The sequence below is a fragment of the Ailuropoda melanoleuca genome, chromosome 10, assembly GCF_002007445.2.
Source record: "Ailuropoda melanoleuca isolate Jingjing chromosome 10, ASM200744v2, whole genome shotgun sequence".
NCBI lineage: Eukaryota > Metazoa > Chordata > Mammalia > Carnivora > Ursidae > Ailuropoda > Ailuropoda melanoleuca.
The window spans coordinates 60200037-60215597 of NC_048227.1; the positions used below are offsets into that span (position 1 = coordinate 60200037).

Sequence of the window (15561 nt, forward strand, 5' to 3'; positions counted from 1 at the left end):
AGAGAGGAGTCCAGCTGGTACTGAAGTTTGTAAGGAATACCTTCTATATAAGATACTTGAAGCCTATGGAAGCTCTAAGTGTGGGGTCCCCCTGGAGAGCCTGAGTTGAGGGCAGAGGCAGTGACGTGCTTTGGGGGAGCAGTGGCTATAAGCTCTTTTGTACAACCTAAGAAAGGAACCCAGGGCTTGGGCAGTATCCACAGAGAAGGGCTCCTGTAGTCAAGTTAAAATCCAGAATTGCGCAGGAAGTCATTTTTAAATACGCACCCATTAACTGGGATTACATGCCCTCCCCCCACCCCCAAACAAGTACATAAATGTTAAGGTCACAAGATATTTGATGTTTCAAAATAACAATGATAACCATAAAATAAATGTTATAAGCACCATTAAAATGCATTTACATTTTCAAAGCATTTTCATATCAATCATTTCCTTTTTCTTAAATGGAAACACTCAGGGGCCTACAGGTCTGGGGCAAGTCTCAGAACTCCGCCTGGTCCTCAAGGTTCCAAACCAAGTCATATTTACAGATGTTACGCTTAATTTTCAAAGACTAACTTTAATAGTGATTACTTGAAGTGAAAGTATAGGCTTTAATAAAAAAAAAACTAAGGCAACTGCAGCTCACGCACACGCACCCACACCCACGCACACCTGAAAGAACGAAGAAAGGATACCAAAATTGTTCTGACCTACTTACATCCCAATTAACACAGACTGTGCTTTACTAAAACTCCTCTTACTGTGAACACAAAATGCCAGCTGTGAAAGAAAGTGATACTGCTGGGTTTGCACACTTTCGTTACCATAGAAACAGCAGAAATGGCAGGACTTGGATGCCTCACATTTAAGTTATCAGCAATAAAATTGGATAGACAAATCAAGGCTGCAGGGTTCATTTTAGTTATAAAGGCAAAAGTCAGGGAAATCATGTGACAAACAATATGATGACTTGGAAACTATTCTTGAAATATCTGCATTTTAGCAAAATTCAGCTAATTCTTGAAGTTACATTCATGATGCTTTGCGTGTACTTCAGATTTGCTTTTTCCTTCTATAGAAACAATTTTTTCCCCACAGGGTTAAATTTATTTTAGTTAATTGGCACCTCATAAAAGAACAGCCTAAAGATACACAATTATCCTTTACTACATTTCCTTTGCACTCCCCACCCCAGGACATTTGAAACAAAAATATGAAGCCACAAATGACTCTTATCAGCACCAATAAAGAAGACAGGAAAACACAAACACAATTGTCTACCACCCTGAATAATAGGGACAAAACCAATCAGAATACCCATTGGACCAGTTTCTGAACAATAAATAGTGCTGGTCTAATACTAACGGCTACAACCACTCTTTTACTTAAATTTAGTCGTGGCACAATTCTCCTCACATTTGATACAGAAGTACATTCCCAGGAGAAAACCCTCCGTTTCTGTTCCTTTCTTTATACTTTTCTCCATTGTTCATCTTGAACAATAAAGATTCTGTGTCGTAACAAATTGAGCAAAGAACTATGAGTGAGAGATATGTGCTTTTTCTCTTTAGCAAACACAGCAGTCATTTGCTAAGAGCATCAGGTTATCATAACTGTTTATGCCTTAAAACCACCTCAGTGATAGTAGAGGGTTTAAAATATGGAGAATCTGGTCATTGTGAATGGAACCTCCCAAAGGGCAAGGAAGATACTTCTGTCACCACTTTCTGTATCTGCTGAAATCCAGGGACACAGTATTTAATAAATATTTACTGGATGAAGGAATAAAAATTGTCAATGGTTAGTACTCATGAGAGGCAAGTTTTCAATTTTAAAAGAAGTTGCAGGGCACCTGGCTGGCTCAATCGGTGGAGCATGAGACTCTTGAGGGAGGGATTGTGGGTTCAAGCCCCACGTTGGGGACTTTTACTTAAAAATAAAATCTTTAAGAAAAAAAAATAAAAGAAGTTACAAGAAACTAGAGTCAGCACTTACCCCAAAACATGCCAAGCTCACTTCTGAATACAGGTCTCCCCTGCTTTCCAAAAGTTCAGTCACACCCCTTTACTTTTACAAAGGACCTGCGTTAATATCTGCTTTTTCTAACTGAAAGAAATACAGAGATTTCGTTTTTACAAAAAAAAAAAAAAAAAAAAAAAAAAAAAAAAAAAAAAAAAAAAAAAAAAAAAAAAAAAAAAAGAGGGGGGTGGTGAGAGGAAAAAAAAANTTTCAACTAGCAGCCTCTGGGCTTTCTCTGGATTTATGCTGAGCATCTGTTAGCAAGATGTGTCCTAAGGCATCAGAAACGCCTGAGAGAGGTTATTTTTTGGGTCTAGGAAAGCTCAAAAACTTCCGTATAAATTAAAGGTTATCATTTCTTTACTCCATTTCAGCCTACAAAAGATTTCATAGGACGCTCTACTTTCAGACAGTGGGGGAAACCCGTAGAGGTTTGTTTTTTTTTTTTTTAGTCCTGATTTTAGTTTATTCTAGAGTTTCAGCAACCACCTGTATGCTAATGACGCTCAAATCTATAACCACAAGTCTTTAAACTTCTATATACTTAGAGTTATGTCAACGGTAGGTTGGCTGTCTCCACAATCATCTTCACTTACTCAAACTGAATTTTTACTGCCTCTTTTTCTGGTATTCCCTTCTCAGTCAATCAACGAAAGCAGAAGTCTGAATACCCTGTCCTTCATCCCTCAAATCGAATCCTCAGCTCTGATTACCTTCCTAAATATTTAGCTGCTATTTCCCCTCCTGTCTATCTTGACTACCTCTGCCAGGTCTTCACCGATTCTCCACCACCTGATTACAACAGCCCGAAAAAGCTACTATCCCTGCACCCTCAAACAAATTCTCCCTATCCCTGTCTGAGTGGTCTCTCTTCAGCAAAAACCTGACCAGCTCAGCTCTAACTGGACAAAGGAAAAGTCCACGCTTTCTGAACACAATGGTGAAGAATCACCATGGTCGGGTCCTTACTTTTCTGCTCCTTCGTTCACTACTTCTTGCTTCGTTCCAGTGACACCAACATGCTTGTAGTTTCTTACCCCATGCCCTTACTCCTGCCATCTCCTCTGCCTGGAATGCTGCCCCCTCTTCCCCCTTTCATCTTATAAATCTCTACTTCTCCTTTAGACTCAGCCCCCACCCCAACTGGCCAGATGTCCTTCTCCTGTGCTCAGTACCTTCCGCATAGTGGATCTCTGACTATACCTCATAATGTCCTTTTTTTTTCTTTTAAGATTTTATTTATTTATTTGAAAGACAGCGTGCATGAGAGAGCACAAGTGCAGGGAGGGGGGTTGAGAGGGACAGACGGAGAGGGAGAAGCAGACTCCCCATTGAGCAAGGAGCCAGACACAGGGCTCGATCCCAGGACCTGGAGATCATGACCTCAGCCGAAGGCAGACACTTAACCAACCCAGGCACCCAGGCACCCCCATAATGTCTTTTTTAAACCTTGTTGTTATATGATGATCCATTTGTATATCTTCCCCACCATGCATTCACTGAGGGAAGGGATTATATTTTATTTATCTGTGTAGTCCCAGCGCCCAGCATAGCTCCTGGTACATATTAGGAGATCAAAATCTATTTGTAAAGCAAATATTCTGAGTCTATAAGCCAGCACTTCTTCCACAGAAATCCAGTTATAAATGAATAATCTAGTTAAAATGACAATTAGGTTCCATGGTTCTTCACACTTTAGCTATATTGTGGGTGAAATAGGCTTTTTTTTTTTAAAGATTTTATTTATTTATTTGACAGAGAGAGAGACAGCCAGCGAGAGAGGGAACACAAGCAGGAGGAGTGGGAGAGGAAGATGCAGGCTCCCAGCAGAGGAGCCTGATGTGGGGCTCGATCCCAGGACTCTGGGATCACGCCCTGAGCCGAAGGCAGGCGCTTAACAACTGAGCCACCCAGGCACCCCGAAATAGGCTTTTGTATTCAGAGAACCTGACGACTGTTTAAATTGCTGTTTCTGAGCAAAAATGCCTTCCCAGTTCAAAATTATTTATCTACAACTAGATGCAAGCTATCTGTAACTCAGGAACCGTCTACAGCATTAAGTGCTGTGATTCATTTCATTTTACTTAAAATGGTTTGGAGGTATCTGTAATAGGTTAATCTGAATAACCTATGTTAATCAAACCTTGGTGTTCATAGTAAACAACGCCTGCCAACCCAGCACTGCACAACAGTTAACAATGCACTTCTTTGTTTTGTCCTTTTAGGAGTGGTTATGGGCCTGGACAGCAGAGATAAGGTTTTCTTTTCTCTAACAGGAACCAATAAAAAGCAGCCGTTATTAGAAGCTTAATGCAAGACAAACGCAGGTATCTAGAAGGCTACTTACCTAACTGCAAGGTCACTAAGAGTATAATCAAGATAAATCCTACACTGATGGCAATGCCAGGACTAATGCTACAAAGACATTCAGATTCTATCTTACTCGTTAATGAGTACAATCTGTCCTCAGAGTAGCAATGCTGGTAGAAAGTAGTTTTCTATTTACATTTGTGACATTCATATTTAAATCAAATAATTCAGTCTTATCATGAGAAATTAAGAATGTCATAGGCAGAGCTCCTCTCTCCTTTTCTCTGCAATGGTGGTATGTACCGTTGACGGTTCCTGGCCATGTCTTCTCACAAGACTTTCAGGATCAAGCGATTTCTGGCCGAGAAGCAAAAGCAGACTTGTCCCATTCGCCAGTGCATTCGGATGAGAACTGGTGATAACATCAGGTGTAGCTCCAGGAGGAGACAAGAGAGAAGAGCCAAGCTGGGTCTCTAAGGAATGGCACATGAGACGGCACATGTGTTTATGCTGCATGCAGGTCATGTGCTCATATCCTATCACTCTGTAAACATCACGCCTACCTGAACAATAGACATGTTTTATCGGGGGGAAAATGATTGTTCTCTGTCACTATGCTTTTGCACCAGTAGGCTGGTTCAGCAATAAATATGGAAGACCTTTGGTTTGGGGGGAAAAAAAAAAGAATGTCAGAGGTAGAAATTATGAAACTGAGCCCTCTCTTTTGACTCATGAAGACACGACGGTGAAAGACCTACAATCTTACCCAAGTTCATTGTCCCCCCTAGACAGTGGCAGACCCAGGATTAGAACTCAAGCCTTTCAGGAATGCACCACAGTCCAGGGTTATGAGAACAAAAGTGCGCCTGGAAAATGCACAACACTTAATTGATTTATGGCCTTCACCTCTAGAAGGCTTCTACTCAGATGAGTGCTTAGTTGAGAATAAGATCACCCAAAATAATCATCATATGCAGTCTCCCAATGAAATAAATAATCCATGCATGTCAGATCCCCTCTTGATGAAGACACCATCATTCTCAATGAGGGATCCTGAATCACCCTAGAGTTCTAGTCACAGAGGATGCCTGTGGTGTGATTACCCTGGTATATACATTTGTCCAAACTGATCGATTTCTAACTAAAATGGATACATTTTATTGTGTGTGAATTCTACCTCAATAACACTAATTTAATAAAATAGTATGCCTGAAATGATTCTTCGGTTTTAAACACAGGCGTCAAAGTGCTGGGGCTCCTGTCTGTAGCCCTTGATTCTTAACCAGTTCCTGCTATTCCTGTCACTGTGGAATATATCTTAATTATCGCCTCTCAGTGACTTTGGAGTTAGTTTGGCAAACCACCTTCTAGATGCATGTGTTTGTCAGTACAGGCTACTAAAACTTTACACTAAAGTCAGGGATCATCACAAGAGCCCTGTCCCGGTCTCATCCCCTTTGAAGTGGGCCCTCTTGCAAGTGTGGTTCTTAGTATCACCTGTCCACGGAACAGATGGTGCAGCAATACACTCCAGCTCACACCAACAGATGTGTAGGACTCTGCAGAAAGCTCCCGTGACTGGGGTATGGGTGTGCGTGATGGAAAAACTGTTATGCCAAAAAAAAAAAAAAAAAAAAACAANAATCAGCCCAGGGGCGCTTCGGTGCCTCAGTCGGTTAAGGGTCCAACTCTTGATTTCAGCTCAGGCCATGATCTCAGGGCTGTGAGACCCACGTCTGGCTCCATGCAAGGCGTGGAACCTGCTTAAGATTCTCTCTCTTTCTCCCTCTGCCCCCCACCCCACTCACACTCTCTAAATAAATAAATAAACGAAAAAATAAATAAATAAATAATATAATAAAATACCATAGCCCGTATCTAGAAAACACCTCAATAATACCTTCTCACATTTTAAGGTATTTGTCACAGTATCCAGAGCACCTTAAGAAACATTATCTCGCCTGATCTTCACAAGGCTTTAAGTACAGGTGGGACAGGGGTGACATCACTACCATCAAAGGCCTTCAGGCTGCAGACATGAGCTGCTGAGCCACAGACTCTGGGGGATCCAGCCCTAAGGAACTAGTTAGGGACCAAAGATCACCAGCAGGAACCCCAGTGTGATTCATCAGCGTGACAAGATCTGGAATTGCCCAAAGTCACCTAAAATGGCAAGTGAGAAAATAACCAAACCATATTTTCCTTTTTTATTGTTAGCTCTGCATTCCAAGCCATTAGGAAAATTCTTCGAAATGCCAGCATGATGGCTACTGTCAGATTTTAAGGGATTCATTGTGGTAAACACATTTACCTTGTCAGGCCCTGTTTAGCATAGACAAAATTAAAGACCTGATGTATCTCCTTGTCAGACAAGGTATGAATAGAAGTTGTGCTGCACACAGAGATTCCTAGAAAACTCTCCAACCGCTGAGCACTTATTTTAATCAAACTTCCACAAAGATTAACAGTACAGCTCTTCCTCTCCAGCTGAGTGGAAACAGAGGCCATCTTTGACTTTCGTACGTTGATCTTTATACAGTGCTCTCTCTTAGCTAAAGGACTATAATATTTCATGCTTCCTCATGGTGTCCTCTCATTGCTTGTCAGCTACTTGTTACAACACAGCAGCACTACCAATTTTTAGTAGTGGGAAACTTAAATTTTTCTTTGCATTTTTCTTTGTTCGAAAGAAATGTATGAAAAATAGAAATAAGAAAGTAGTGGTGATAAACATAGGCCTCAGACTGTATAACAAAGATGGGATCTCTAGGTACGTTCAAAGTGAAGAAATCCCGGATCTCAAATGAACACACCCTCTAGATTTAAGTAGCTTAAACCTGTGGTTCCATAATGGGTGGGGAAGAAATGGAGGGGGAGGGGACAGGAGAGGAGGGGAAATGAACATACACCAAGTTCTGGAAATAAATCACTGAAGAATATTTGGAAAAGCGGAAGGATAACTGGTACATTATATTATTTTTTAGCTCTTTAGAACCAGAACTACCCCCAAACTCTTGCCACTCAAGCAACTTTTCAACAAGGAAAAAGTGATATATGAAAGAAGGGACTTCTTGCACTTTCTTATGTTTCCACTAAATAAACAGAACAATAACGGGATCCAAATATCACATAAAAGCCTCTTAGAGTTTGTGGTAGGCAGCTTCGGACACGGTTTCCAACATCCCCACCCCTAGTAAACACACCCTTTGTAATCACTCCCCGAGTGTGGGCTGCACAAATGACTTCTAGTGAACAGGAGACAGCAACGGTAATGGGATGTCACTTCCATGATTCACTAACAGAACACTGTGACTTCCGTCTCGCTAACACACACTCTCTCGCCTTCTTGTTTGCTCACTCTGGTGAAGAAAACTGCCATGTTGTAAGACGCTCTGTGCAGAAGCCTATGTGGCAAAGAACCATGGGAAGCCTCCACCTATCGGCTCCTGAGGAAATGAATCCTGCCAACAGCGACGTGAACAAGATGCTTCCTAGTGAAGACTTGAGATGACTGCAATCGTTTAAGGAGACTCTGAGACAGGATCCAGATAAGCCACAGAGAGTCCCGACCCACAGAACCTGTGAGATGATAAATGTTGTTCAAACATCTTTAAAGCCACTCTTTTCGGGGGCAATTTGTCATACAGCAGCAGAAAACTAATACCGACTTAAAACACACACAGCCAACAGGTCATAAACAACCTAGAATGCTGCTGAGAATCAAATAAGTATTCTGCCTGAACAAGCTGGTGTCATAGGAAAAAAATAACAAACCAAACCTATGTAGCTCTCTCTCAGTTAGTATGACAAAGGATCCAGAGGCATTAGTGCACATTTCTCTGTAGCTAGAATATCTATTACATCATTTTCTTTAATCAACTGAAATATACCTGACTCTAAGTATTGGCAAGTTGATTATTATTATTATTATTATTACTATTATTAACCTCTAATTGAATAAAAAAGTCTTTAGGTCTGTGACAGGAGTGACTTTTTGACAACCCTAAAATGTTTAGTAGATGTTAACTAATAACAAAACTCAAAAGACTACTGGATACAAAATTATTTTCTCCCTTAACTAGATCTCACAAAATGTCCACGTACCATGTTTGCAGACGATATAGTTATCTGTACCCATAGACTTCAAAAGAGTACAAATTCACCCACTATTGTGAATAATAATTACCATTCAAACCCGAAGTTAGAGTTTTAGGATGGGACCACCACAAATATTTTTTGAAAGAGCATGGTCAGGGCCCTGGAGCATTTACTAAGATCTTTCATTTGATAAAGATCTAGCATTTATCATGTGTTAGGTACTGAGATAGGAAAGTGACAGAGAAAGTTTAACTTATAGTTCAGTTTATGCCACTGATCCAGTAGCAACACTGAATAACTAAGGAGCCATAAATCTTAACAACACTATCATTGAGCCAGTATTTCTCTACCTTTGCTAAAGAATAATATGCAATTGTCAGATGCTTTGCTGAAATTCAATACATGTAACTTAAAACACAAACAATATACCAACACTAGGAATACAAAAATTAGTAAGATATGATCCTTGCTGCCCAGAAGCTCATAATTTTGAAAAAGGGATAAACTGTATCTTGGCACTCTTCCAGCCTACCAGAATCGTAATCTCATAAAAGTGAGTCATCCTATATTTCATCTTCTTACTCTTAGCTATATCCTGCTGTAAAATTAAAATACATCTTTTTTCCCTTGGTGTTTACAAGTTCCAAATATTTATAGACTCATGTCTCTACTTTGCTGTCTCTCAGCCAAGATGAATATATTTAGCTCCTCTTCTCCTTTCCTTTTAAAGCAATTCCTCAATATAAGTAATCTTTTTAGTGACTTTATTTAAATTCTCTATTTCTGTTTTAAATTCTGGGATCCAAATGACATAATTAAATACTACTCCGGATATGTAATCAATCACAGTGAAAAACCCCAACCTCCTTTGATGATATAATGCCTGTTTGTAGAGTCCAAAACACTGATTTTTATTTACTTTTTCAATTTGGGGGTTATACTATTACACTGCAAATTTAATGCCTTTAATTGTATGGATCTTGCAAGTTTCTCGCTCTGAAACAATTGTGACCAACAAAGAGCATAAAGCCAAATTTCTTGCAGCGATAGGAAACGAAGCGTTAAAAAAAAACCACTCATGACTAAAATCGCAACTCTATTAGGCTTACACACAAAAAATAACTTTTCAAATGTCCCCATCAAGTTTTTAACACCACATTCATATTTGATATACTTTATATTTCTTACNTTGCATTTTTCTTTGTTCGAAAGAAATGTATGAAAAATAGAAATAAGAAAGTAGTGGTGATAAACATAGGCCTCAGACTGTATAACAAAGATGGGATCTCTAGGTACGTTCAAAGTGAAGAAATCCCGGATCTCAAATGAACACACCCTCTAGATTTAAGTAGCTTAAACCTGTGGTTCCATAATGGGTGGGGAAGAAATGGAGGGGGAGGGGACAGGAGAGGAGGGGAAATGAACATACACCAAGTTCTGGAAATAAATCACTGAAGAATATTTGGAAAAGCGGAAGGATAACTGGTACATTATATTATTTTTTAGCTCTTTAGAACCAGAACTACCCCCAAACTCTTGCCACTCAAGCAACTTTTCAACAAGGAAAAAGTGATATATGAAAGAAGGGACTTCTTGCACTTTCTTATGTTTCCACTAAATAAACAGAACAATAACGGGATCCAAATATCACATAAAAGCCTCTTAGAGTTTGTGGTAGGCAGCTTCGGACACGGTTTCCAACATCCCCACCCCTAGTAAACACACCCTTTGTAATCACTCCCCGAGTGTGGGCTGCACAAATGACTTCTAGTGAACAGGAGACAGCAACGGTAATGGGATGTCACTTCCATGATTCACTAACAGAACACTGTGACTTCCGTCTCGCTAACACACACTCTCTCGCCTTCTTGTTTGCTCACTCTGGTGAAGAAAACTGCCATGTTGTAAGACGCTCTGTGCAGAAGCCTATGTGGCAAAGAACCATGGGAAGCCTCCACCTATCGGCTCCTGAGGAAATGAATCCTGCCAACAGCGACGTGAACAAGATGCTTCCTAGTGAAGACTTGAGATGACTGCAATCGTTTAAGGAGACTCTGAGACAGGATCCAGATAAGCCACAGAGAGTCCCGACCCACAGAACCTGTGAGATGATAAATGTTGTTCAAACATCTTTAAAGCCACTCTTTTCGGGGGCAATTTGTCATACAGCAGCAGAAAACTAATACCGACTTAAAACACACACAGCCAACAGGTCATAAACAACCTAGAATGCTGCTGAGAATCAAATAAGTATTCTGCCTGAACAAGCTGGTGTCATAGGAAAAAAATAACAAACCAAACCTATGTAGCTCTCTCTCAGTTAGTATGACAAAGGATCCAGAGGCATTAGTGCACATTTCTCTGTAGCTAGAATATCTATTACATCATTTTCTTTAATCAACTGAAATATACCTGACTCTAAGTATTGGCAAGTTGATTATTATTATTATTATTATTACTATTATTAACCTCTAATTGAATAAAAAAGTCTTTAGGTCTGTGACAGGAGTGACTTTTTGACAACCCTAAAATGTTTAGTAGATGTTAACTAATAACAAAACTCAAAAGACTACTGGATACAAAATTATTTTCTCCCTTAACTAGATCTCACAAAATGTCCACGTACCATGTTTGCAGACGATATAGTTATCTGTACCCATAGACTTCAAAAGAGTACAAATTCACCCACTATTGTGAATAATAATTACCATTCAAACCCGAAGTTAGAGTTTTAGGATGGGACCACCACAAATATTTTTTGAAAGAGCATGGTCAGGGCCCTGGAGCATTTACTAAGATCTTTCATTTGATAAAGATCTAGCATTTATCATGTGTTAGGTACTGAGATAGGAAAGTGACAGAGAAAGTTTAACTTATAGTTCAGTTTATGCCACTGATCCAGTAGCAACACTGAATAACTAAGGAGCCATAAATCTTAACAACACTATCATTGAGCCAGTATTTCTCTACCTTTGCTAAAGAATAATATGCAATTGTCAGATGCTTTGCTGAAATTCAATACATGTAACTTAAAACACAAACAATATACCAACACTAGGAATACAAAAATTAGTAAGATATGATCCTTGCTGCCCAGAAGCTCATAATTTTGAAAAAGGGATAAACTGTATCTTGGCACTCTTCCAGCCTACCAGAATCGTAATCTCATAAAAGTGAGTCATCCTATATTTCATCTTCTTACTCTTAGCTATATCCTGCTGTAAAATTAAAATACATCTTTTTTCCCTTGGTGTTTACAAGTTCCAAATATTTATAGACTCATGTCTCTACTTTGCTGTCTCTCAGCCAAGATGAATATATTTAGCTCCTCTTCTCCTTTCCTTTTAAAGCAATTCCTCAATATAAGTAATCTTTTTAGTGACTTTATTTAAATTCTCTATTTCTGTTTTAAATTCTGGGATCCAAATGACATAATTAAATACTACTCTGGATATGTAATCAATCACAGTGAAAAACCCCAACCTCCTTTGATGATATAATGCCTGTTTGTAGAGTCCAAAACACTGATTTTTATTTACTTTTTCAATTTGGGGGTTATACTATTACACTGCAAATTTAATGCCTTTAATTGTATGGATCTTGCAAGTTTCTCGCTCTGAAACAATTGTGACCAACAAAGAGCATAAAGCCAAATTTCTTGCAGCGATAGGAAACGAAGCGTTAAAAAAAAACCACTCATGACTAAAATCGCAACTCTATTAGGCTTACACACAAAAAATAACTTTTCAAATGTCCCCATCAAGTTTTTAACACCACATTCATATTTGATATACTTTATATTTCTTACTTCTACAGAATACATTTAAAATAAACATACAAAACAAAATCTTCTACTCCTGGAAGTACTTTGGCAGAACCATGACAATATGGTCCAGCTATCAGGATTCATGATCAGTGATAAGAACTGAGCAGGCTGTCCCAGGGTAGATTCTTACTGGTTCAAAGTTTCAAATATTATTAGTTACTTACTTGAAGAGTAGAGGCATTCAGTGAATGTGAGTAAATTATGAATGTGCTATCCAAGGTCAGAACCACATGCAGAATGTATTTTCAACACTATGCTTATGCTATGGATGAGGTAATAATAATCAATAGTGGCTTTTTTAATGGGAAAAAAATTTTCATTCCAGAAAATAACATTCATTCTGTTGCTCCCAATTTTTTTTTAAGTAAACTCTACACCACACACAAGGCTTGAACTCACAACCCTGAGATCAAGAGTTGCATGCGCTACCCACTGAGCCAGCCAGTCCACCCCTGTTGCTCACAAACTTTTAGTACTTAAGAACAAACAAACTCCCAGGGCACCTGGGTGGCTCAGTCAGTTAACCGTCTGCCTTCGGCTTGGGTCATGATCTCGGGGTCCTAGGATCGAGCCCTATGACAGGCTCCCTGCTCAGCGGGGAGTCTGCTTCTCTCTCTCCCTGTGCCTCTCAATCTGGTTGTGTTCTCCCCCTCTCTCTCTTACTCTCTGTCAAATAAAGAAAGAAATCTTAAAAAAAAAAAAAAAAGGAAAAGAAAAGAGCAAACTTCCTAGCCTGCTATCTAGAGCTTCCTTGATCAGGCTCTAACTGATATCTTTAGACTTCAGCACACACTACCACAATTTAGCTTATCCATTTTGGAGTCAGACAGAATTCCATACTCTTTCTGGGATAATTCAAGAGCTTTCTCACCTCAGAAATGTTTACACCCAACACTCCCTTAGATTACCCTCCTCTCTCAAATCTCTACTTAGGGTGTTAGTATAGCTGAGCGGTCTAAAGTGCCAGACTCAAGCTTCACTTCCTCAAGTCTCTATGTTCATTCTACTTATCCTTCAACGTCTGGCTCAAGTGGCAGCTCTGTGAAGCTTTCCTTGACCCTCACCCCCACCCCTCATAACCTCTTCTAACCTTGAGTAGCATTTGGTCTGTGCCTGTCACATGGCCACAATCACATTCTTTCTCATCTAGCTTATAGCATCATTGCTTGCGTCCATGGCACATTTCTTCTCTCAGAGTAAAGTCCTGAGGAGAAGGTCTTCCATGAAGTTGTATTTGTACTTGTCCCCATCCCTCATGCTTTAAACATACAAGGTAGTAATAAATGTTTATTGTAGACAGTGTGTTGAAATATATACACGTTACTTGATCCAAAAGCATACCATAATAATCAGTATACTTACTCATACTCACTCACTGGGGAAATATTTACTCAGTACCTATTGTGTACTCAGGTACTACTAGGGTGCCAAAATGAATCATAGACCCTGCTCTCTCAAGAAGTATACGGTATAGAAGATGTTCTAAGGCAGCTACATAAATTGCTATAATACTAACAGATAAATTTCATAAGAGAAGTAAAGACATACAACAGCAACCAGCAAGAAGGAGAGATTATTTCCAAGTAGGTATGGCTATGAGGGTAAGTTTTAACATTTGTGCAAGTCCTCAAAGACAAGTACTATTTGAATATGAAGAGATGGGGTAATAAATAAAGGCCACTAAGGCAGGAAATCTCAGGACGACACAGGGAACAATCAACAGTTTAATGGTACAGTGTAAATGAAAGATTACAGGGATAAAGAAAAATTCTAAAGGGAGTTGGAGCTGTATCTGTTACGACCTTGAAAGCCCAATAAGGAACTAGAGCTTTAGTCTGTAAGCAATGAGGAACTATTTCAAAGTTCTTGAATGGGAGCTCTATAATTATTCAGAAGGTCCCAAGTGGATGGAAGGGAAAGAGACTGTTTGCAAGGAGACAAGCCCAGAGGCTAGTACCGTACTTCAAGAGACAATAAAGGCCTGAGCTAGGAATGAGGCACCAGGGATGGAAATGGACAGATGGAAGAGATAGTTTAGAGGTGAAACTGACAAGACTAGGCAAGGTCTAGATGTATAGTGCAAGGGTCTGCAAGGGGTAAAAAAAACTTTCTAGGCTGAGAGGAGGGTGATGCCATAACTAAAATAGACACGAAAGCAGCAGCAAACCAACTAGGAGAACATTGAGTCCTAGTCACACTGAGTTTTAGTACAGGTGGATACTCAGGTGAAAAGATCAGAAATAAAATCTGCTAATCTATGCTATTCAGAATAAAATATAGAATTTTGTGAAAAAAGAGTTGAAATTAATCTTCAATAAAAGATTCTGATCGATGATTCAAACATCATGAACTCAAAAATAACTCACATCAGTTACATTAAGTACGTAGCAAATTAATATCTAAAACCATTTATGAAGGAGGCTTTGATCTAGAACGACCTCATGTACCCACGTAAAAAGTGCTGATTCATGGTTAATAGCAAAGTGGATAGGTGGAAGTCTTTGAGATCCTTACAGTTCAAAATTATGAGGTGAAATGCATCTGTTGAAATGGTTAAGTCCATCTTTGTGGTCACTTGTCATTTGCCTCCAATTTAACTTCAATGTCACAGAAAGAGATGGTCAAGTCAGACGGCAAGGCCTGACTGACAAGGTAGCAAGGGGTACTAACTAGATGTCCTGTGTATTCATTCCTTTCTATAACAAATACTTCTCAATTAGTAAAACCGAGTTGACCTAGATTTATCCCTACTATATTCCTAGAACCTCCAAAAGCCTAAAAAAAATGATCATGAAACCACTTTTCCTAGGAGAGTTGGGGAATAAAATTTCCAATTATAAACTCCTGGGTATTACAACTATTCAGTAACCATATTTCTTAGGAAAAACAAAAAAGATCTCATTAATATAAACTAACATGACAATAATGCAAAGGTAACTAGAATCTGACATTAATAAATGTTTGTTACATGTGTACTGAAAAAAGTAAAATCAAACATTTGATTTATTGTAATACTGGTAACATTTATTGATAACAACAGTCTATTTACTGGATGCAATGTCATTATTTCAGCTTAGCTCTTAAGGAAAAAAAACAGAGAACTCAATTTTCGTTATTAATGTTTTTACTAATAATGAGCAATAACATGAAAAACAAAATGGATTGCAAGTTACTTATTTCACATACAACTATCCATTAAGAGTATACCAATCATTCGCTGAAAACCACACTGACATTTTATAGCTATGCCTATATATAATGGAAGAACATACACCAAATATTAATAATGCTAATCTTTTAATTATAGGCTTATTGGTGATTTT

The 15561-nt window shown here is 38.9% G+C and overlaps 1 protein-coding gene across 6 annotated transcripts in view; it reads right to left on the reverse strand.

Annotated features, from left to right (window-relative positions):
- Positions 1 to 15561, reverse strand: part of CDK19 (cyclin dependent kinase 19) — a 168095-nt gene that overhangs the window by 30702 nt on the left and 121832 nt on the right. The gene's annotated exons all lie outside the window — the stretch shown is intronic.